General features: G+C 49.6%; 1 long non-coding RNA gene across 2 annotated transcripts; it reads right to left on the bottom strand.

Moving 5' to 3' along the window:
- Positions 1-771: 771 nt before the first annotated feature.
- Positions 772-24,219, bottom strand: LOC150001015 (uncharacterized). 2 transcript variants are annotated; one of them, XR_016513609.1, is made up of 4 exons: positions 24,097-24,219; positions 22,850-22,915; positions 1,271-1,460; positions 772-952 (listed from the first exon to the last, which is right to left on the bottom strand). It is a non-coding gene; the product is annotated as an uncharacterized LOC150001015 (long non-coding RNA). The 2 variants fall into 2 exon arrangements; XR_016513608.1 differs by lacking the exons at positions 772-952; positions 1,271-1,460 and adding an exon at positions 16,699-17,091 and having other exon boundaries at positions 24,097-24,193.
- Between the last annotated feature and the right edge of the window lie 443 nt (positions 24,220-24,662).

Genomic DNA, 24,662 nt, shown 5'->3' with positions numbered 1-24,662 from the left:
TCAAAAGAGAATCAAAACCCTCGGCCCACTCTTGAAACTGGCAGGGGTTTCCTGAGAAGAGGGACTAGGGAGCTCAGTTTTTGGAGGAACTGTTCCCCCTCAAGATAACAGTTAACACTCATTATCTCTTAATTAGCATCTTACCTCGAAATTCCAATGTCATCTTCTGTTATTACTGGAATCAGGGGAAGCCCAAAGCTTTCACCCTTCCCTCTCACTTCCCTTTTCTCTGAAAAAATGTGAGGGAAAAGCTCTCTGCATTTCTTTTTTCTTGATATAATGGAATGCTTTTACTATAAAAGTACGAAAGGATATTTTTTAAAAACAAAAAAAATATTGTAGAAAGTGAAAGAACCCCACTATTGAGACACTCGCTCATTTAGAGTTCTTCCAGCCTTTTTTCTACAGTTTTTAAAAAATCATGTGACATATGTACGAAAAAGTGTGTCTAACACGTGTGTATGATTTAAAGAATCATAGAGTGAATACCCATGTATACCTCACCTAGCTTAAGAACACAGGCCATCACCAATACCTCAGAAGCTCCCATGTGCCCTTCTCTCCCAACTCAACCAGAGGGAACCATGATTTTGAACTTTGTGAGTAATCCCTCTTGGGTTTCTTAATAGTTTATATATATATATATATATATATATATATATATATATATACACACACACACACATATATATACACGTATATATATACATATACATATACATATATATACTATAATATATATAATATCCCAAGACAATGTAATGTTTTTGACCTTTATATACCTGGAGTGCATTATTCTGTCCATCTATGCTGATGTGCATAGACATAGATCATTCATTTTCACTGCTGTATAGTAGTCCATGGTATGGGTGGGGATACGATTCTTCAGTTTATCTGTTCTTCTGCTGATGGGCGTGTGCACGGTTTCCAGGATAATTTTCATCATTAAGACCTTTATTGGATGGAATTATTAATAGTATAGTGTTATTGTGATAAAACGTATTTAAACATAACATTTTCCACGTTAGGCATTTTTCAGTGTGCAGCTCAGTGGCGTTAAGCACCGTCACACTGTTGGGCGGCCCTCCCCACCACCGTCTCCAGAACTTTCTCATCTTCCCAAACTGAGACTCCGTCCCCATGAAACGCTCACACCCGACCCCCCCATTCTTTTCCACCCGCAACCCCTGACAACCACCGCTCTACTTTTTGTTTCTGTGAGCCTGGGGACCCCGCGTGCCTCAGACTGGTGGGGTCATACAGTCTTTACCTTTGTGTGGCTGGCTTCTTTCACTCAGCGTAACGTCTTCAAGGTTCATCCATCCTGTCTTCCTGAGGCTGAATAATATCCCATTGTATGTATCTCCCACTTTTCTTTACGGGAGGGGAACAGAGTTTGCTGCCCCAAATAATTGTTCTAAGCTGGGTCACTTTAACCAACAACAGACATGGGAGAAGTTCTGAAAACCAAGCACAAGATTCCCTTCATGAAAGACATTTCCCTTCCTGAGGGAGATCTCCGTCTCTAAGGGGACTGCCCTCGCTGTACCAGGAAGAGGAGAACGGCAGCCTCTCCAGAAACTTATCTGTGGGGAAGGCAGGGACCGAAATCTGCAGAACGGCCTCCCTCTTGTTTGCTGTGCTCTCTGTGTCACCCCCAGAGCTGACGCCCCTGTCCCAACATCTTCTTTTGTCTTTAGCTGCAGGCACTATGTAAGGTGACAGCTTCTGCCATTTTGTCAAGTTACTCAGTGTTCCGGGGACTCTCCCATGCATACAGGAGGGAGACGTGTGGGGAAGAAAGGAACTTCCTTCTACCCTCCTAGGTTCTTGTGGCTGGTCTAACGGTTAAAACTACTTGAGACGAATAAACAAGGGAAAGTAACCAAACTTAATTATGTGTGTGTGTGTGGGAACCCCACACGCATGCGTGAGTCAGAGACCCCACGCACACGAGAGGTTTGGAGACAGGGAAGATGGGGTACACAAAGCATTCGAGCTAAGGATGAGGTCAGGCACCTTGGGGACTCAGGGGGGAGGGGATGAGGTCATGGCAGGATGATAAGAGCAGATGTTCTGTGATTAGAAGTGTGCCCCGCCCGACAGAGGTCATAAAAAGTTATCTTTGGTGATTACTCTTATTATGGGCAAGGCCTCAAATTAAATCCTTTAAGAGAGAGGTAAAGAGTTTCTGTGAGTCCTCACGGTCTCAGCTGCCATCAGCTCAAAACAATTCACGTGCCCCCGGCGGCACCGGTCAGGGGAGCCTATGTAAACCCCTACACGTGTTACTAAACATCAGTTCGTTTTTCTCCTGCTCATCTGTCTCACGTGAATTTGAGTATTAGGCCAGCTAGGAGAGTCTTAAAGAGCAGAAGATGTTTCCTCCCTGACATTACACCATCACCTGCTGATAAACTCTTGGGTTATTTGCACCTTTGGCTCTTGGAAATAATGCTGCTATGAATGTGGGTGACAAAATATGTCTGAGTCCCTACTTTCAGTTATTTTGGGGTACATACCCAGCAGTGGAATGGCTGGATTACACAGTAATTCTATTTTTAATTTTTGAAGAACCACCATATTGTTTTCCACAGTGGCCACAAGGTCCCGTTTCTTATATTCCCACCAGCAGTGCGCTAGGTTCCAATTCTCCCAGCTCCTGGTGTTTTTGTTTGTTTTAAATATTAGGCATCCTAACGTGTATGTGAAATTGTTCCAGGATTTTTAATAAACGAAACAGCTATGGCCTTCTAGCACATATACCCTGGTTTTTGTGTGCAGGAGTTTTTCTAGTTACATAATTAAGAACAGAATTGCTGGGTCATAGGATACCATATGGGTGCGTGTCATTTTCTAATATAGTAGTTCCAATGTACATTGTCGTCAAGACTAAGTGATCATTCCAGTTGTCCCACGTTGTTCCACTTAGTACTGACAGACCTTTAACTTACACCAGTTTGGTGGGCTTAAGATAATATTTCAATGTGGTTTTATTCTTCATTTTCATGAGTAATTACAAGATTAATCACCTTGTCATAGGTTTCTTGGTCATATTTGTCTCCTCTTATATAAAATATTTGCTCTGAGTCTTTTCCCCATTAAAAAATTCTTTTTTGATTACTTTTAATCCTTATTGGGTTTTTTGTTTTGTTTTTTTTAACATTACCTTTTAGTACTCTTACACACCTCTCCCCAGTGCCCTTTTCCCTATTAGATTGTTTGCCTTAATTTTGTAAATTTGTGGGACTTCTTTATTTATGCCGGATACTAATCATTTCTTGATTACTCATTACAAATATCTTCTCCAAATATATGGTTTGTCATTTCATCTCTCTTGGTGAACGGAAATTGGTCAATTTAGTTAAATGTGTCGGATTTTTTTCTTTGTAGTTGTGCTTTTTGTATTTTGCGTAAGAAATCTGTCTCTATCTGCGATCATAAAGATATTCCATGTTTCCTTCTCCAAATGTTTCCCCAGACTCGTTGAAATGTAATTGACAAATAATATTGTGTAAGGCCCAACATGTACCGCGCGATGACTTACCATATGCACATGTTGCGAAATAATGACCACAGCACGGTCAGTTCGCACATCACTTCACATAGTTACCATTTGTTTGTGTGTTGAGAACGTTGAAAACCTATTCTCTTAGCAAATCTCAAGTATAAAAGACAATATTGAAATAGAGTCTTCACGCCGTACACTAGAGCCTCCGAACTTCCTCACCTCTGTCTGAAATTTGTCTCTCTTGACCAACATCTCCCCACTCCCCCCACAGCGCCCCCAGACCCTGCCAGCCACCGTTCTCCGCAATAGTATTTATTTATTTATTTGTCAGTATTTTTTTAGAGTCCACAGATAAGTGACGTCATTCAGTGATTGCTTATCACCGTCTGACTCATTCTATTGCACACAATGCCCTCAAGTCCCATCCATGTTGTCACAAATGTCAGCATTTCCTTCTCTTTGATGGCTGACTAATTATTTTTAGAGTTTTAAGATGTTTCTTTATAGTGAAGGCCTTGATCCACCTGGCACTGTCAGCTCTTATCTGTCTCCCCAGCTTTATGGAGTCGTTGCTTCTTTCCGCGTCGGTCTTCAGGAACTCCTCCACCAGAAACGAGGTTTTCTGATCTGTGTGGATCCCTGCGCTGAGGCCCTTTCCTCTGTTCCATTTACCTGTTTCTCAGTCTGTGGACCAATGTCATACTGTAGAAATTGTGGTTTCTTTATCATAAACCTTGATCAGTTTCTTCCCTGCCCAAAATTCTGTGTTAGGGGTGTCTTGGCCTTCTCCTTGGCCCTTTGCTCTTCCAGGTAAATTGAAGATTCAGCTTGCCAAGTTCTATGACAAACTGAGCTGGGCTTTCGATTGGAATAGTGTTCGAACAGTTTGAAAATTGCCTTCCTGTTCATGAACATGGTATGCAACTCTGTGTACTTAGGTCTGTAAAATGTCATTTCATAAAATTGTTTAATTTTCCTGAAACACCCTTGACAACTTATCTGAGGTATGTTTGTGGCTGCTGTTGTAAATAGTATGTGTCCTCAGACTTCTAAAATGTACTTGTAGTGACATTGTGTGTATGTGTTTTGCAACTGGAAAGGTCGGGGTTCGTGCTGCCGGATACAGCACTACCAGAACCAGGGGGCAAAGATTGCATCTTAATGGGCAATTTATTCAGATGGCCCGAGATCTGAGAAGACAGTGCATTATGTACCCTCAAAAACCTTCTTGACATCTCCTTTCAAGCCGACCTTTTTATAAGGAGAAGAAAGGGTGGGTGAGGGGTTTGGAAAAAATGTTAATTAGATAAGGGTTGCGGGTTCAGCGGACAATTTTCCTAGGACTTCTTTATCTGTTGGTCAGCAATTCTTTATCTGCATTAAGGGGTTACCTCCCTGGAACACAATGGCTCAGATACCCTCTCCAGGGTTTGCAGGCCCCTTGAAGCACACAGGTTGAATTGCCTGTGGACTGCCTGGAGTCACGTGCTCATCCCCAGGCTGGATTAGAGTGTCTCCTCTGTGGCCCGTTAATTACATCTAAGGCGGAACCCGGGGTGGGGGTGGGGCTAAGAGGAAGATTAGGGCTGGGCAGGGGTGTGGGGGGAGGGTGATGAGGTAAGGGTGGAAGGTGTTGGAAGGGCTGACGAGGAAGTGAGTAGGAGGAGGAAATAAGCACCCGGAAACCCCTCCGGGAGGATCATCGGAATATTCCAGGCATCAATGAACATTTTGAAAATAGTAATAATTACATTTTAAAATTCTCTGTGCCACTCACTTGCCTGGCCACTCAGTCACTCCCATCACCCTGAAAAGTGGCTTTAACAATTCCTGTTTGACAGAGAAACAAACTGAAGCTCAGGAAGCTACGGGGACTTGCTCAAGGTCCCTCAGCTAAGGCGTGACGGAATCCAAAGTGCTTCACAGGCCTGCCTGATGCCACAGCTCTCCCCCTCTCTACTGCATCATTCTGCCAGCCACCAGGCCCCTCCAACGGTAGCTGAGTAATTTGGGGGACACATAAAAATCGTAACTGTTCTGCTACGTGCGGAATGTTCCAGCAGTATAAGACACTGGTAATCCTGCCATGGGCTGGACGCACAATGAATGTCTTCGTGTTCTGGCACCCAGGACTTGTGCGTACCCTGCCTAATTGTCCCCAAGTCCCCTTCCAGAGCCTGCGCAGGCCTCTCCCCAGGTCCCACCTGACAAGGGGATGTAGGACGGGGGGTGACCAAGCGTTTGCTTTGGGGTGCGGGGCTGTGGGCAGAGCAAATGCGGGCCGGGCTGTCCCCACAGCTGCCCAGAAGTTGGATCAGGGACAAGAAGGGAGGGTGGCAGCTGGCGGTCAACTTTCTTTCTCTGGGCCCTGCTATATTAGAGACAGGCCTGGAGGGGGTGGGGTTATTATTATTCCAATGTAAAGTTAATATACATCCAGAGAAGAAATTAATTGTTCAGAAGAGTGGGAAATAGCATAGTTTCAAATAGAAGAAAAACCCAACCCCATACCTTCAGATGTTCATTTGCAGCATTATCTGCAAGAGCTAAATATGAAAGCAGCCTAAGAGCCCCCCAATAGGTGAACAGATAAAGAAGAAGTAATGCATGTATGCAATGGGATGTGACTCAGCCATAAACAAAAAAATGAAACCTGGCCATCTGCAACAACGGGGACACACCTAGAGGGCATTGTGCCGAGTGCAGTAAATCAGACAGAGACAAATACCATAATTTCACTAGTCTGTGGAATCTAAAAAACAAACGAACAAGCAGACCAGAAACAGACTCATAGGTGGAGATCATTTGGATGGTTGCCAGATGGGAGGGTGGCTGAAGGCTGGGTGAAAAAGATGAAGGGGTTAAGTATATATCAAGAGTTACAAAGTAGTCACGGGGGTGTACGATACAGCACAGGGAATACAGTCAGTGGTACCTAATAGCTATGCATGATGTCGGCGGGTACTGGGTTTATCAGGGTGATCACTTCGTAAGTTACGTAAATGTCTCATTTTACTGGGTTGTACACTTGAAACCAATTATGATATTGTATGTCAACTGTAATTGAAAAATTAAAAGTTATTTAAAAGGCAAAACACAGAGCAGTGTCCCAGCTTGACTATCAGCCTTGGTCTTGCCAAGAGGGACATGCCGGGGAGAGCAAGAAGACCGGGGAGGACGCAGGTGCTTCGACAGAGGGAGGAGTTTACAGGTGGGAAAGGAGCAGCAGGACATAAATGGAGCCTTCTGGAGCCCCATCCCCCCCCCTCGTGCAATGCAAGGCCCCCCTCCACCTCTACGGGAAACGGCAGTCAAGTCCGTCACTGAGACTTCCATTTGCGGCTGTTTGGTGGCCCTGATCGTGTACAGGTTTTATATGTCTACTTGATAATAAAGAAAGAGAAACAGAAAATCCATGTTGGGCAATACTTTGGGACTGGGTCGTGGTTTGGTGGAAGATGGTCAGGCCTCAGTTCAGGAGCAGGGCAGCCGGAGGGGCCACTTCTCGTTAGGTCACGTGCCTGTGTATTTGTCTCCCTCCCTCCCTTCCTTTTTATCATCTCTCTCTCCCTCTTTCTCTCTCTGTCTATCATCTACTCACTTTTCCTGCACAGAATGGATATACCATTCGGCAACCTAAATTCTCACCGCACTACGATCCCTCGGACAGCCGTCAGCCATGACCACCCATCCCACCTTATCCAAAGGCCGTGGGCGCTAGGCGGCAGAGTCTGAAGGTGGATGAGGTCTCATGTCTGCAGGTGGCTTCTGGTGCCGGAGGGGCCTGCCAGCCACCCAATCACGTTTTCACAAAGGCATTGACTGGGTTCTTGGAGGAGCCTCCCACCTGTCACCCTTGGCACAGAGGCCTGCCTCTTCCTCCTCCTCCTTGGGGGCTCCAGATGTGGCCCCTGGCCCCCAGCAGGGCTCACTCTTGGGTACAAGTGAGCAAGTGGCAGAACAGCAATTCCCGGGGGGGGCGGGGGCTCCTCTGCAGCACGATGTGGTCCAAGGCTGCTCCTGCCCTGATCCAATCATGAAAGAAATTCTCCATTCATGAAAGAATGAAGAAACAGATGAGCAATTAAATGCCTGAGCCCAGAGTAATGATGATTAAGGAATGTTGGGAAAGGAGGTGGTTACAGGCTCTGAAAGCATCTGAAAGCCTGGGGAGAGTGGTTTGCACGGGCGGAGCCGACTGTTATCAGAAGAGGCCAGGCCCCTCATTCCTGCCCCGTTAGGTCACCGTAACCCAGCGGGAGCAGGGCTAGGTGGCACTGCACCTCACCTTAGATCACCCCCTTTTGAGAAGTGATGCTGGACAGATCTGGGGAAGGGGGCCATCTACGGGGCTCTCAGAGTGGTCTGTAAAATGGGATGAAATTTATGAGACAGGAAGCAACTGGGGATAGTAAACAGGACCGTGGGTCAGGGTCTGACCCCTAGCAACCCTCAATAAACACAGGAGGAGTGTCAACTCCCTGAAGCAGGGACGCCGCGTCTGTCCCTGTGGCATCCCCAGAGCCTGAAGGAGCGCCTGGCGCACCGATGGCACTCCACGCACTAACGTGGAGGGCACGAGCCCCCTGTTACATAACCTGGTAACAGTCCCTGGGAGGCAGCCCCGGGGCCCTGCACTCACTTCCCACAATTCAGTGCCGCAATCCGCCCATTTCCCCTGCCTGCCCCATGCAGCCCTGACCGGCAGTCACCACACAGGACAGATGACTCTCTGGGTACTTCTCTAAATGCTCCCCGAGGCCGGTGGAATCCCCAGTGCCTGGCTCATCAGAATGAATGGATGATTCGGGGCCCAGTGTGGCCCACCTTCCCGTTAGCAGGGCGCTGGTCAGCAGCTGGCCAGACCCGAAGGTTCTGTTTTGGGAAGGGAACAGACCGTGCTTCCCCAGGAAGGAGGGACACTGCCCAGGCCCCCTAAAGTAGTAAATGAACCTGGCCTGTCCCACACCATGGCCTCCCCTGGTCTGAAGACCACGTCTCTCCTGCCTCAGATCCTGAGCCTGCCTTCATCCCGGGAGGTGATCAGTCAGGCTCTCTGCAGTGAGTCTTAGCACGTGCTATCAGCTCATTGCTGGGGGGTCAAGTTCATGGACCATCTGAACTCTTATTGAGCACTTACTCTGTATCAGCTCCAGGGCTAAATGCAAAGATTTTATTTCACTTCCTCTAAAGGGGTACCCGATTGTTCCCCAAACACTCTGTCCTTTGACATGGCTGGGCGTTTGCACAGACTGTGCCTCAGCTTAACATGCCCTTCCCGGTGACTGCTCTCCCTTCAGCACCCAGCTCCTCCATCACCCCCTCTCAGAAACCTTCCCCATCTTGCCCAAGATGAAAATCACAGCCTTAGGTGGGTCCCTACAGCTGTCATTTGGGTCTGTGTGTCTGTCTGCTCCTGTGCTGTGGCCTGTCCAAGACCCCAAGCTGTGTCATTTTGACCTCTTCATCGTCACGCCCACCTCCACACCCAGCACATAGCAGGGGCACTATAAATGTGGGGTTCTCCCTCTCAACTCCTTGGCGCCATGGCCCCATATTTCTTGTATGCCCCTCATTCCTTTGTGTTTATATAATATTTGTCTTTCTTCCAAGAACAACACTCATCACATTATAGGCATCTATAAACAGAAGCTGAATAATACAAATGAGTCAATGACCTGACCTGTAGGGCACCGGATAGAAGGCATTCAATTATTTGCCTGTAGAATGCATGGTGGCCCCCAGCTAGAAATGACTGGAATACGCAGGGAAGGATGCAGTCAGAAGGAACAGAATGGGAGAAGGGGCTGGAACTAACATTTTCCGAGCACCTATATGTGCCAGGTATATGTTTCATTAACTCCCGACCATAATCCAGTAAAGTGAATATTATGATCCCCTTTTTATAGGTTAAAAAAAAAAAAAAGACACAGAGAGGTGAAGTGATTTGCCTAAAATCACACAGCAAGCAAGCAGCTGAGTGGGGATTGGAGCCCCATCTGCCCAGTTCGATCAGTTGGATGGAGAAGGCTAGGGCGTCCCTGGAGTGTGGGAGAGTGGGGAAAAGCGAGGAGGGGCCGCAGGACCCTGGGGGAGAAGGAATGTCTGCCCTGCAGATCAGAATCAGACCCCTGCCTTCCAGCGGTTTCATACCATGGTTCCCGGGGACAGATGTTTGCCGGCCTATGGCCCCACCCCACACACCTCCAACACATTTAACTACTTTCTCTTGAGACAGCTCGCTTTTTAAGTAGCTTTTCTTTTCTCCTAAGATTGATCCATCCTAAACACTGCCCCCTGAGTCCCTGGACCGATCCTGACCTCACAGGGTTGTGCAACACCCGCCGAAGGAACCCACAAGTTCTCAATAATGCTGAACTGGGTGAAATTTTCCAGTAACCACCTCCCCTGCCTGACTAATGCTTTCTTAGCTTGGCAATGCAATGCCCTATTTTTAAGGAACTCAGTCATTTGGTTTAGATTCTTTGTTTGATTTTAATGACCTTCTGAATCATTCATTTTTCTACTTCTAAACTGATTCACTCCTGGCCACTTCCTTGCATAAAAATCCAACCCCTCCTTGAAGACTTAGCACCAGCAACCAACGAGTCCTGAAAATTATCCTCATCCACCTCCTCTCCAGGAAGAAGTATTCCTCTCCCCACACCCCTCTGACAGTTATTCTATCATCATCATCATATCGTAACGATAAAACAACATGCCAGCGACTTGCATTCTTTCTTATGATTCTCACGACGACCCCAGGAGAAAGCCATTATTGTTTCCATTTTACAGAGAGTGAAACTGAGCCTCAGAGAGCTTCAGCCTCTTGCTCAAGATGGCACAAAGTAAGTGTGGAAGCCAAGATGTTAAGCTTCCTCTTTCTTTGCCTTAAGAGTGGTGAGCATAGAAGAAAGAAAACTGATAGAAGGGAATGTTCATTGTTCCAAACTGCAAGCCAAAGGGAGGATGCTTTTCAATGAAGAAGACATCAGAACTGAGAGGCGTGGCCTCTATTTACAAATGGGGAAAGAGAGGCTCAGAGAGGGTAAGGCAGTTGCCTCAAGTCACACAGCCAACACGCTGCGGGATTAGAACTCAGATCCCGCTGACGTCACAGCTCGTGTCCTTCATCCCAATTTCAATATGGCCCGTCTTGGGGGTCATGGAAAGATCTGGTGCCTGGCTCTGCCTTGGAAATGGGAATATGAGTCACTGGTTGTCCCTGGGGATGGCTGGGGAGTGAGAGGGGCCCAACTCTGGGGCAGAATGTTCCACCAGATGCAGAGACCCTGCTGCCAGCCCCTCTCTGTCTCTTTCAGGCTGAGGAAGGGAGGAGGAGCGTGTGGCAGAGCAGGGGTGACAGCCAGCAAAGCACAGCCTGGACCGGGGCCACAACGTGGCAGGTGACGTCAGGCTCACACATCTGGCCTCTGGAACGCTGAGGCCCCGGAGGACTGGCTGCCCAAGTTTCTGCTTCTCTTTACAGCACACTCCTTTCCTGAAATAACCCAAGTGGTTTCGCTGAGAAAAGTCTCGGGCTTTCTAGGCTCTCCTGGACCAACCCAGGTGGCGACATGTGGACGGGCATTCTTCACCCGGCGGTGGGTTCCTGGCTGGGCCACCCTGGCCGGTGCCTTGGTGCCCTCCTCCTTCGCCGGCTCTGGAGGACGACAGCAGGTGCAATACTGGGCACCTGGTGGGCGCGCAGCTCATGCTCCTGCCGCCTGCATCGATGAACGAATGAGCAAATGTGCTGAATGGCGTCCACACGGCGCCGGCGCGCTGTCTGTTCCGCCACCTTGCTAGTTAGAGGCATCGTGCCCGCCCTTACTTTTCTGGTTCCAGTGTCCACTGGGTGCTAAGGAGAGGGAAACCTGTCCGGCCTCTTCCCTGCACCCAAATGCAGGGGGAGGAGGTGCTCAGCCTTTTGCCCTGTTCCTGCCCGTGGACAGAGCCACACCTGACTCATTTTTGGTACTTGTGCTGGTTCTCCTACCCAGGAAAGTTAGGGACTGGCCCATATGACTTAGTGATTCATTTTGGTCCCAAGGGAACAAAAGTCCAGGTCTTCCCGAGGCGCCTCTGTTCAGGGAATGAGTCACCCTGCTCCCAAAGGTGCTCCTGTTCTCACTTTGCCTGGGCCTTCAGCCGTCAAAGAGCTTCCACTTCTCTCCGCTTCTTGGGTGGCGGTGGGAGAGGTGGGTATATCAAGGAAGACCTCGAAGAGGAACTAAGCCTCTATTCACTCCATGGTGGCCACTGGAAGGGGACAGACTTCTCAAGAAGGGAGCACGTGAAGCCACGGCCACGCTCCTCATTGCCACCTTCCTCTGCCTGGCTGCCCCTCCCAATGTTCTCCCCCAAAGTGGACAAACAACCCACCCTCCACAACCTGCTGGAATTTTAACAAGTATCTCTGATGACATGATTTGCTGGGGGCACTAGTCAGTCACTGGGTCCCTGCTACATCAACCATATGATCTCAATTTCCTGCAGCGAAGACAGTCCTATAAAGCTGACAAAGTTGTCCTGGGCCGTGGAGGAGGTGACGCATGTGATGTGTGAGCAAGGGCCCTGGTGGGAGAAATCCCCTCCCTGAGTGTCACTGAGCACCCATGGGACCTTCCGTGATTTGTGTCGTTGTCCCCACATGAGGGCTCTGCTTTTCTGGAAGCCAGACCTGCCGAAAGCTGGCCCCTCAGCTACCTGGAGCTCAGTTGTGGGCCCAGGGTAACCGGACAGGAATTCCAAGTGGTGACAGAGAGTCACAAAGCCCAAGCCCATGCCGTGGACACATCAGATGAGACCATTGGAATAAAGAGAGCTAGAAGCAGGATATCCTCAGAGGCCCTCTTCTCAAACAGTGTGACGTGGGCTGAGTCACTTCCCTGTTCTGGCCGGCAGGGTAGTTGTTGTTGCTGTTTTGTTTTTAAATCAGTAAAATAGAGATAATAATTCCCCCCTCACAGGGCTGTAGGGACCTGGGCATGACCCAGTGATGACGAGCCCAGCTCTGGGGGGCCCGGTCCCCGCAGCCTGAGGCTCTCTCGCCACATGGAACCTCCTTGCTCATCCTTATGGCCGGATGGTCCCGATGCCCACACACAGGACTGCTGCAAGGACCCAGCGGGATAACCAGCGGTGTGTCCGTGGCAGATGGGTCATTGCTGCTGTCCCTTCGGGCACTGAGCTGAGCTCCTGGCCTACGCGGGTGTCCCAGCAACACGGGCTGCTGGGGGGACGATGCCGCTGCTAACAGAAAACACAAAAACAGACTCACAGAGCGTCAGTCGTCCAAGGGGCAGCAATGACGACCCCCATGTCATTTTTGATCACCCCCTTATTTTACCACAGAGCCCCACAGGGGAGAGCGCCCAGCCTGAGGTCACCGAAAGCTCATTTGTGCTGGTCCGGCACTCCTGGCCAACGCTGCTTCACCCAGCAGACTGGGGCCATTTAGAGTGAAGACCAGCTCACGGGCCTCAGTTTCTCCCTGGCAATCGCGATGGGACTGCCAGGGGGTGGACACAAAGGGGCAGCAGCAGGGAGATGCCCCAATGACTCAAGGTGACAGTGTGACAGTCCTGCTTTCGTAAGCACTCCACATGCGTGTGCCAGCACGTGGCTCAGAGGCCACCATTCCGGACAATAACGACAACCGTTTAGTGAGCACGGACCATCTGTATACATCTCAGAAATCTTCATGGCACCCCATGGGGTAAGCGCTCTATGACCCCAGCCAACTGAGGCGCAGAGAAGCTAAGGAACTGGGTCAAGGCCACCCAGCCAGTCCATGTTGGAGCTGGGACTTGAACCTATGCTGGTGACCCAGAGCTGTGACCCTCTACACCTGCTGGCTACCCTGATGGGCCCTGCCTCACGTCCGTGTCACCTTCCTCCCCGCTTCACACGGTTTTCACGTCTGCATCTCAAGGTCGGTTCCCACACAACCCTCTGCAGCTCCAAGGGTCCTAGACTCAGCCCAACACCAAGCAGGGCGTATTTTGGAGCCTTCTCACATGCCAGGGCTGAGCCGGGGCAGGCGAGAGTGCAGGTACGGTCAGGCACGGGGCTGGCCATTACCGGGCACGTGGCCTGGACTGTGCGGGAATCAACCAGCCCATGGTCTGCGTGCCCCCGAGCATCGGAGGTGGGCAACGTGGCTTTCATGGGGATGCTCAGCCAGGCGAGGGACATGGATGGCTGGGGTCAAGAATCAGGGATTCTGGCCTCTGCTCTGTGCTTGCTGAGCGTCGCTGACCTTGGCTGGGCCCTGCCCCTCACTGGGCCTCTGGTTTTCCCATCAGAATAATGGGGCCAGGGTGAGTGGGGCAGACTTGAAAAGCCCATACAGCTGGCAAAGACGGTGGGCCTATGGCCTGCCAGCCTGACGTGGGCTGAGTCACTTCCCCCTCTTGGCTGCAGGTTTTCATTTTCTTAATCAGTAAAAGAGATAACAATCCCCACCCCCACAGGACTCTAGGGACTTGGGCATGGTGACCTAGTGGAGCCCGACCCAGACAGGGCCAGGCTGGGGCTCTGATCTGAGGGGCCCGGGGATGGCCCGTCCCCAGTCCGGCCCCGAGCGGGTCTCTGGCTGTGTCTGAGATTCTTGTTCAGCTCCGTCACATGCTGTCCCTGTGAGTCTCTCCCTTGAGCTAACAACTCACACCTTCCTGCTCCCCCGGGAAAGGTCTCCTTTGGTCTGTGTCCTCAGGCAGATCGCTAGCATCAAAAACCCATCTGAAGACACTGGATCATGCCTTTCAAAGTCCCTTTGCAGACATGTTCTTATTTCAAATGAATAAAGTTCAAAATTGTGAGTTAATAATGCAAAGCAGTAACAAAGGTACCATCTACCGAGCTGCAGGTGCGGGGGCTTTCTATAGGCCTCTGATCCTCTCAGCGACCCTCTCACGGTACTGCAATCACGGCTGCATATTTTGTGATGAGGAGACAGAGGTTCCGAGAGGCAGAGACAATTCCCAAGGTGACAGCGGGGACAGACAGAGCTGGCGGTATCCTGTTTGAGCCCCGGTTATTTCTACTCCACTGTCTGCACTGCTGGCTATTCTTCTACCCCGAGGACCTACTGTGCTCCAAGCACCCTACTAAGTGCCTTGGTGCACAGTGAACGGATGAGGCCTGTCCCCTGCGTGGGTCACAGTCCGTATAAAGCCCATAGGGTGGCATTATGACTCACCAAGGGCAAAATGAAAGCTCTCTCTGTCTCGGTCCAACGGCGTCCAGCTCTACCACTTAGCAGCTGTGTGACCTGGAGCAACGACCTTCCCTCTCTGTCCCATGGCTGTGAAAGGGGAAAACATGAATTTCTGTCTCATTGGCTTGTTGGGACGAATTAGTCAAGAAATGCACATCCAGCGGCGAGGACCTGGCCCAGAGAAGGCGCACCGTCCGCTGTCTGAGCCCATCCATATTGCACCCGTGAGCATGTTCTGCAAAGCTGTTGTCATTGTCAACCCCATTGGACAGCCCGATAAACCGAGGCTCGGAGGGGCCTGGTCTCTAAGGCCACAGAGGGGCAGGCAGAGACGCACGTTCTCTTCCTCTCAAACCCCAAGGCGCCTGCATTCTCGGGACCCTGCCTCCCCTGGTTCAGGGTCAGCTTGCCCAGAACCAGAGCCCACACATGGAGGGGGAAGAGACCCCCTAGGTTGCTGGCACGGCAGCAGAAACTTCAGGAAGCAGGGCTGACAGGACTTCTAAGAAAAGAGGGAGGCAGGAAGGGAGGCAAGTTGTCCCAGCCTGGAGGCCAGAGGTCAGCCTGGCTGTGCTGGCGCAGAGCCCGGCTCTTCAGGGGACCCCAGGCTCCGCAGCTCGGCTCCGCCCACTCATGTGGTCAAGGCCTGCGGGGAGGCTGTGACCTGCCTCCGCCCAGACCCTCTCCAGGCTTGCCTCTTCTGGCCTTCGAGGCCTGGAGGGACGTGACCAGGGCCAGGAAGAAAGCCCTCTGTCCCCTTCACCATTCGGGTCCTTTGACAGCACAGGAAGGCCTGCGCTTTGGGGTCAGGGGTCTTCAGTTCCGGCCTGGCTCTGCTCCCTTTTGTGGGAACCCTGGTCATGTGTCCAAGTGGCTCTGAGCTTTGGTTTTCTCGTCTGTAAATAGGGGAAATAATTGTAATGCCACCTGGGAGCAGGTGAAGCGCTCACCTCTGAGCACCTGGGACAGGACAGGTGTCCCAGGAACGCCAGTTCCTGTAAGTGCAGGTGGGAAGCAGGTGTGGGCGCCTTGGCCTTCGTAGAGCTGGGGGTGGGGACTTCTCAGTGCTCTCTTGTGCTTTAGGGTTCCTGGGTGTGTGTGTATTGGGGGGGGGGTCCTCATTTAAGTCATAGACATGACCAGGCCCCTGCTCCGGGTCTAGCAGGGAGACCGCCAGGGAGAGTCCCTGACCACAGCCCAGCTTCGAAGGCCACAGGGTGCCACGGGATCCTGAAACTCTGGGGCCTGTGTGGCTCAGGACTAGCACCCAGGGGCTGAGGCTGGCCTCAGGGTCCCCAGCAGCAGCAGGGGGGTTCCTGACACAGCCCTCACAGAGCATCGCGGGGTGGTTACGTTAAATAACTGGGCCCTCTGTACCCAGATGCTGGAATTTTCTCTGAAACACCCAGAGGCAGGGCCAGCTGGCTGTGTCAGAGTGAAATCACCAGGATGACTCAGCCCAGGACCGTGACCCACTGGCACTCTGGGTCTGGACCCCTGAGGGGCAGCGGGCTTGGGGACCCAGTATCCCCCACCCCCCACCCCAGAGCCTGCTCTGTCCCTGCGTCTCAGTTACCCCAAACTACTGTGGGGTTGGGGGCAGGCTGCCGGCCTAGGGACTTCGGAAGGGATTTCGGAGGGCAGAGCCGGGTAGGTTAACCGCCTGGGGCCTCGCCTCACTGACTCAGCCCCCACCTTGACCTTTCCTTCCCACTGGCTATTTTTGGGCGCTTCCTGCCCCTTGAATAGGTAAAGAAAAAGGAAGCAAAAGAAACTCGACCTGTGGCTGAACAGCTGGCAAGTCATTTTCTTCATTATTAATTTTAAAAATGATACACCCTCAGAGTGGAAAATGGCTCTGCTGGAGAAGCGTGCACACTGACAAGGGCAGGTGCCCTCACCCGTCCAGTCCTGGGTGATCGATCCCAGGCCCATTCATGGCTTAAAAAAAAAAAAAAAAAAAAAAAAAAGGCAAGGAAGCCACTCTATGTACATCAAGCTTGCAAGGAACATCTATTGAGCACCTACTATGTGCCAAGCACTGTGCAGATCCCTCAGTTTGCTTTCTTTCCCTCAACAACGTATACTGGACGTTACAGATAATCCTTTAGAAAGCTCGCTTTCAGCCCTGGCTGGATCTCAAACCCTGGGGAAGACTTTGAAAGCGCCCCTGTCCAGGCCCCACCCTGGGTGAGTTACATCAGCAGCTCTGGGGTGGACCCAGGTGTCAGCGATGCTGAAGGCCTTTGCTGGGGGTGCGTCCCAGCAGCGCGGAGCGGCAGCCCGTCTTCCTGAGTCTGTGGGAGGGACTTACGTTGTCAGGACTCCCTGCTTTGAAATGAGACTGTGCTGCTTTCTGTCCAGGAAAACGAAAAATGAAAAAAAAAAAAAAAAGATTTCTTTTTTAAGTCAAATAAATATTCCTTTATTTTATCATAATGTCAATTTCTCTTTCTCTTTGGGAAGGTCATTTTGCCAGGGCCAGGATCTGGGCGGGGAAGATCCCCCCTCCTGTTAGGCAGAGAAAGATGTCAATAAGGGCTGGACGTGCTGCTTCCAGGGACCCGATGGTGCTCTGCCCCGTGATGAGCCTTTCCAGTTAATCCTCGAGCACGTAAGGTCATGTATGTCTCCGCCTGTGTTCTTTCCTACAGAAAGAATTTTATACTGCCCTGGCTGCTGTGGCTCAGTGGATTGAGTGCCAGCCTGTGAACCAAAGAGTCACCGGTTTGATTCCCAGTCAGGGCACATGCATGAGTTCTGGACCGGGTCCCCAGTTGGGGGGGGGTGGTGGTGGGGGGTGTATGTGAGAGGCAACCACACATCGCTATTTCTCTCCCTCTCTCTCGCCCTCCCTTCCCTTCTCTAAAAACAAACAAAATATATATTTTTTAATCCTGAAAAAAATAAAAAGAATTTTATAAACTCTCTCATTCTGTTTTCCTTTTAAAAATTATAAACCATGCTATGAAATTTTGGCCTAACCCAAGGTTTTGAAGACTTTTTTCCCCTATGAATTCTAAAAGTTTTATTGTTTTAGCTCTTACATTGAAGTCAATGATCCATTTGGAGTTAATTTTTATGTATGGTGTGAGGTAAGGGTCTAACGTTTCCCTCTGGAATGTAGGTGGGTGGCTGAATGTCTCAGCACTGCTTGTTAAGCAGATTACCCTTCCCTTTAATGAACTTCCTCGGCACTTTGGTTCAAAATCAGTGGATCACGAATACAGTCAATAATATTATAATAACTATGTATGGTGTCTGATGGGTACTAGACTTATTGGGGTGACCACTTCATAAAGTATGCAAAAATCTAACACTGTTGTATGCCTGAAACTAATAATGATATTGCATGTCAACTGTAATTGAAAAATAGCTTAATTTAAAAAACAAGAAAAGAATACCATAACTTTCCATTGCCTGGTTCCTAGATGTATCCTTAGAACAAATTCTCAGCGGTGCTATCACAATATTTTTCTCTATCCTTAAGTAGGATCTGAAATTATCGAGTCTAAATTAGAGAACAGGACATTGGCCCTCATGAATGGCTAGTGCTTACAAGATGTATCAGAAAGGTCCCCGTTAGTCCTCTGGATTCTTCTTTAAGTGAAATAACTTAGTCCAATTTAAGATCATTTCTCTGGACTCTGCCTATGATTCCTAGGGACCGGCTCACATATCGGATTAAAATCAATCAGCAGAGCTGGGAGAGGACAAATCTCCGTGGATCTGGCCGACTGCTGGGGCCTCGGCCATGCTGGCTGTGGACGGGGGCCTCCTCGTGGGGACAGCATGAAGATGAACGAGTTGGCGGCTGGAATAGTGCACAGCCCCCACAGCAAGCCCTGGATCGAGTTCACAATTGTTACCATCCCAGCTGAGCCAGCTGCTTTTGCTGACAGCTTCCGATTCACCCCGAGTTCACCTTGAGGTAATGTGACTGAACCGCATTTTATGATGAAAAAATTCAGGCATGCAAGAGGCTGAAAGAAGAATCCCATCCCTGAACACCTCATCACCCACCACGTAGACTCAGCGACGGTTAACACTTTGCCATATTTAATTAATTTATTTGCTTGTGTACTTTCTTCTGAACATTTAGAGCAAGGTGCTAACATCATGACTCTTCGTTGCCAGATTCTTCAGTGTGCATCTCGTAAGAACAAGATATTCTAAGTCACCCCCAAAACGAAGACGTCCATAATATCATCTAACACCCGATCCGTATTGAAATTGCTCGTCTCAGCAGAGGGTGCTGTAAATTTTTTGATTTCTGCCAATCTGATGTCATGATAATTTTCTTTTACTGTGATGACGAATGAGCATCTTTGTCCAAGGTCACGGTCCTCCTGCAGCTCTTGTTCTGTGAACGATCTACCCCTGGCGTTGGTCCAGTTTGAAATCATTTGTTTGTCTTTTTCATCTTGATTTTGAAGAACTCCTTAAATATTGGTGAAATGAGCCTTTGTCTTTAAATTACAAATATTGTCTCTCATTTGGCTTTTATTTTTTTATTTAACTTTGCTTATGAAGGTTTTTGTTTATTTTTTGCCATGAAAAAAAATTTTTTTTCCTCTCTCTAATTTAGCTTTAGTTTTTATGCAGTTGAATTTGAATTTATCAGGTTTTTTCCCACTGTATCTGCATGTTGAGTCCTGCATTAAAAGGCTTTCCTCCCTCGCAGGTAATAAAGGAATCCCCTCATGTTTTCTTCTCCAAGCTATAAGGTTCATTTTAAAAATCGAGATCTCTGGCCCATTTGGTATTTATTTAAGTGTTTCGAGTGGCATGTGGGTCCACTTTTAACCTTTTCCAAATGACTGTCCAATTGTCTCAAGGTCACTTATTAAAGAGCTCCTCCTGTCCTGGTGATCTGAGATGCTCCCTTCATCATACACTGGATTTCCATGCGTGCTGTACTCGGGCATATTTCTGGGCTTTCTATTCTGCTCCACTGGTATCTCTGGTCACTCATCTTCCCAATGACCCCACTTTAAACTGCTGAGGCTTTCTGGCTTACCCCTACCACACTGCCCTTCTTTTAAAATTTTCCTGACTATTCTCGACTGTTTATTGTATCATATCAACTTCAGAATCAACTTGTTTAACTCCAGGAAAAAAACAAATAAACAACAACCCAGTGTTTTCATGAGGCTCATGTTAAATGGATGTATTTACCTGGGCCAAATGGACATTTCTCTGGCACTGAACATATGCTTTATTCTCAGGGGGCTACCTTTGGGTTATGGGCCCTGTTCAGGGTTGAATTATGTCCGCCAGAAAGATGATGTGCTTAAGTCTTAACCACCAGAATGTGATCTTATTTGGAAATAAGGTCTTTGCAGAGGTAATCTAGTTAAAATGAGGTCATTAGTGTGGGACCTAATCCAACACGACTGGTGTCCTTCCTTACACAAAGAGGAAATTTAGACACAAACACGCTTGCGTGCGCGGAACACCCCCCATGGAGACAGAGGTAGAGACTGGGGTGATGCCTCTCCAAGCCAAGGACCACCAAGGATGGCCAGCAAAGCACCAGAAGCAAGGGGACAGGCCTGTAACAGACCTCCCCTCAGAGCCCTTGGAAGGCGCCGACCCTGTTGGCACCTTGCGCTCAGAATTCCAGCCTCTAGAGCTGTGGCACAATATACTTAAGTTGTCGTGAGCCACTGCGCTTGTGGTGAGTCGTGACAGCAGCCCTAGCAAACTACTACAGAGCCCTTGGAGGATCTCTGGGGCCAGAAATGACAGCCATCCATGACTTGGGGACATCCAGAGGCATGAGTGTGCTTTCCTGTCTGTGACTCTGAGCAAGCCCAACCTGCCTGCCTGAAGGTGGATGAGCAGGCCAATGAATGCATTAGAAAGCTGGAGGTGTGACTTCACTCTCAATGGGTGGCGAAACCCTTTGAGGTCAAGGCCAGTGGATGAATCATTTGTGCAATGTGGCTCAGTGAGTCAGGCAGCACCAGGCAGCAGGCCTGAGTTAGGGGTGTGTGTATAGCCTTTTCTCTTTCCTTTTGGAGCGAGAAGCAGCCCCCTAAGAGTCATCATCCCAAGAAACAGGGACATGGGGCCCCAAGCTACCCTCATGACACACCCACTGTGTGCCATGGAGAGATAAGGACAAAGGGCTTAGGAAACAGAGGGAGGGAGCCCCGCGCACCCCGCTGAGCCTCATACTAGAACTTGGACAAGTTAGGTAACTCCTCTGGGCCTCCGGGTAGCTCATCTCTTTATGTGCAGGTGTACTGGTACCCGCCCCACACGGAGAGGGTTGGGATAACACAAGAGGACGGGACCATAAAGCACCTGACCAAGTACCAGGCTCATAGCAAGCGCTCAATTATTAGTAGTAAGAGCTTCCCTCAAATAACTTACACACGAAAGCGAAATCGGGATGCACCATTTCTGAGTCTTCCACCACAATCCTCAACACATCCCCATAACGTTTCCTCCTTCCTTCAGGGAAGAGTTTGGAATAGGTGAGCTATGATCTCATTTGCTCCCTCCTCCAACACTGATTAGTGTTTTCTAATTATGAAAATGAAATTATGTCTCAATTTATACTCTAAAATAAAAAAAAAAAAGTGCCCTGGCTGGTGTGGCTCAGGGGATTGGGCACTGGCTTGCAAAGCAAAAGGTCACCAGTTTGAATCCCAGTCAGGGCACAGGCCTGGGTTGCGGGCCAGGTCCCTGGTTGGGGGTGCGCGAGAGGCAATCAATTGATGTTTCTCTCCCTCTCTTTTTCCCTCCCTTCCCCTCTCTCCAAAAATAAATAAATAAAATCTTAAAAAACAACATAAAAGAAAATAAATTAACAACAGAAAGCTGTCACTTCTCCCCCCAGTCAGTTCCCTGGGCCCCAGGCCAGGGCGTGGCTTGAGGCCCTGTTGGCGCCTGAGTCCTCAGTGCAGGGACGGCCTGAGTCATGGAGGCCCTGCTACTTCCTGGTCCCTGTCCTGGGCTCCTCAGTGTTTGTCCAGCAAACCTGCTTTGAGGTTTGTGCTGGGGACCGAGAGAGAGGCAAGAAACCAAGTCCCTGCTGCCAGGCTAGTGGGACAGACAGAAAGTCAGCCACAGGGACTGTTCAGACAAGCTGCTGGGGCTTCGTGTGGTCCCCACAGCGAGTCTGAAAGTTGGTCCCTTGGGGTTATTACAGTCCCATTTTATCGGGGAGAAAATGGAGGCTCTCAGGGGGAAAGTGACTGATAACACAGGCCTATCTCTCAGAGGTATTTCGTTCAGACGTTTCTACCCCACATCCCTCTCAGTCTCCTGCAAACTTCTCCCCCTCAGGGCATCGCTCCCGCATAATCCCCTCCCCACTGAGTGAGGGCCCCCCCCACCCCGTCTGACCTCCCCAATATCTACCCTAGCCCTTAGCACCGGGGTTGCACCTGCTCATTCACAAAGCTGTGCCCTGCTAGAATGTTTGCTAACTGAATGACTGCAGAGTTTTAATCCCTGCCTGCCTTAAACCTTTTTACATTACTATATTCTACGGAGCTGAAGACATCAGCAGTTCTAAGGCCCCCCTCATTCACGTCTGCACCATTAAGAAAAACGTTGTTAATTGATTATGATATTCCACTTGGAGGAATGTTCAAATACGAAAAATGTGCCTATTAAAAAATGAAACAAAGAGGGGAAAAAGGCAGCCAAAATGGAGTCCCTTTTGCTCAGCCAGGTCACCAAACCAAACGTAATAACGAACCCAATGGCAGTTTTAGTCTCTCCCAGAGTGGAATTTTAAACCAATCAGTCTGGAATGTCCTGGTCAACACTAGAGAGGTGACCGCCTGAGGAGACCCCAGCCCTCCCGGAAGGGAAGGTGTCCTTGTCCCATCCTGTTTCTGCCTATTAATACCATCTATTCTGCACAGGCCCTCCGAACGCCCTTCTGGTCGCCCGATGGCTGCTGCCTGATCCCTGAATCGTTTAACAAATCCAATTAGATCTTCAAATGTATGCAACCGAGTATTGTTTTCTAATGTGCCTCAGGACCAAGGAAATCTATTATGAAAGCAATCACTGCCTTTAAACACATTCTAGGGGAAGAATACTTTCATAAATATCCACATATCAATAATAACAGTTTACTGAACACTTACCCTGTGCCAGGCATTGTTGCAAAATGCTTTTCAACCCTGACGCCGTTGGGGTGTGGCAAACGTTTCCTGTAAGGGGACAGGGTATATATTTTAGGCTTTGTGAACCATGCAGTGCCGTAGCTCACCCCCTGCCCCCTTGTAACGCCACAGCAGCCGCAGAGGACACACAGTAAACGAGTGGGTGAGGTTGGGTTTGTTTATGGACACAGAAATGTGAATTTCACGCAACTTTAACACGTCACAAAAACTTCTTCTTTTGATTTACCTCCTAACCATTCAAAATGTATAAGCCATTCTTAGCGTGGGGGTGGGGGGGAGGGTGTGGAAAGAGGGAGTGTGTTAGATCTGGTTCACAGGCTGTAGTTTTTGGACCCGTCTCATATAATCTTCTTGTCAGCTCTACATGGTAATTTCCTCCTTTTACACAGGAGGCAACTGAGTCTCACAGAGATAAAGTAACTTGTCCAAGGACACACACAGCAGGTGAGTGCTCAAGCTGAGATTCTAATGCTGTGACTTAAGCTACCCTCATAGTATAGCCTAAATATGACTGCCTGTTAATATTTTTAACTTTTGTTCCTGATTACAAAAGTCCCACATTTGTGTCAAAAAAATCCAAACCAAACAGAATTATAAGAAAGAAAATGAAAGTAGCCCCATCCTCCAGAGATAAACAGCTCATTCAACACTGAGTTAGAATGCTCTGAACACTGTGTGACTTTGGACAGGTTGCATAACCTCTCTGGGCCCTTGTCTCAAACGAGCCAAGATGACGCAGTTCTGCAGGCCCTCCCCGGAGATCTGTTTGTAAGGGTTGTGCAATAGCCACTGGCTCTGCCCCAACTGCCTGGGTGTGGAAGGTGAAGTCACTTCTTGCCAGCCCCACAGGATGGGCCACCAAGAGGCTGCTGACTCTCCCTGCCTATGGTTCTCCCAGATCCCAAGCACTGAGTGACTTCGGAGAGGCAGCAGGGACACCAGGGCCTGAGTCAGGAGTCCTAGGATGCTCAGGCTCCTTCCAAGGCTGTTGCCAGGGACACTGTGCAGAGCTCCAGGCAAGCTGGGAGTCAGAGACTTCGGCCAACAGAGCCTAGGGAGCAGAGACCTCAGCAGGCTGAGGTTCCTACAGCAGGGCGGCTGGGTCCCCTCTGTCTCTCCAGCAGCGGGGCCCAGGGTCTGCACCTGCATCTGATGAGTACCAGCTATGTGACCATGGGCACGGCCCGTCTCTGAGCCTGTTTCCTTACCTGTGACATGGGAACAATGACCCCCTTAGGGATTGATTAGTCCACAGTCCCATTGTGGTTTGCCACGAGATGTCACCTGTAATACAGGGGAAACACATGAGTGGCCATTTCTGTCCCCTTCTCTTCTCATACTTTTCAACAGTGCATTTTGAAGACATTCTTCCACCATGCCACGAATTGTGGACCTACTATGGGCCGGGGCTGCACCCAAGGTAGGAGTGTGGGGTGACCAAGAGATGAAAGCCACAGCTCTGCCTCAAGCTACTCGGGGAGGGGAGGGAGGATCTAAGAGACTTGGCCACCACTTTGGGACAAAGCCCTCCAGGGTCCAGGAGCCAGAGAAGTTAGGGAAACCAGGAAAGGCTTCAGGGTGATGGCTGCTTTGGCAGGGTCCTGACCAAGCCCAGAGGGGACAGCATGACAGGGGGAGGGAGAGCAGTGTGAGCAAAGGTGTGGGGATGGGAAAGGACGGGAGCCATCTTGGGAGTCTGCCCAGAGAACCACAGGTGGGTAGCTGGGGGCTGGGCTAGGTGGATGGGCAAGGCCTGGTGGTGGTGGGCTTTGGA

Source organism: Furipterus horrens, unplaced genomic scaffold (genome assembly GCF_987537825.1).
Source record: "Furipterus horrens unplaced genomic scaffold, mFurHor1.1.pri manual_scaffold_10, whole genome shotgun sequence".
NCBI classification, from domain to species: Eukaryota; Metazoa; Chordata; class Mammalia; order Chiroptera; family Furipteridae; genus Furipterus; species Furipterus horrens.
Note: the sequence above shows the minus strand (reverse complement) of the source record. Positions and strands in the feature narration are given on the sequence as shown.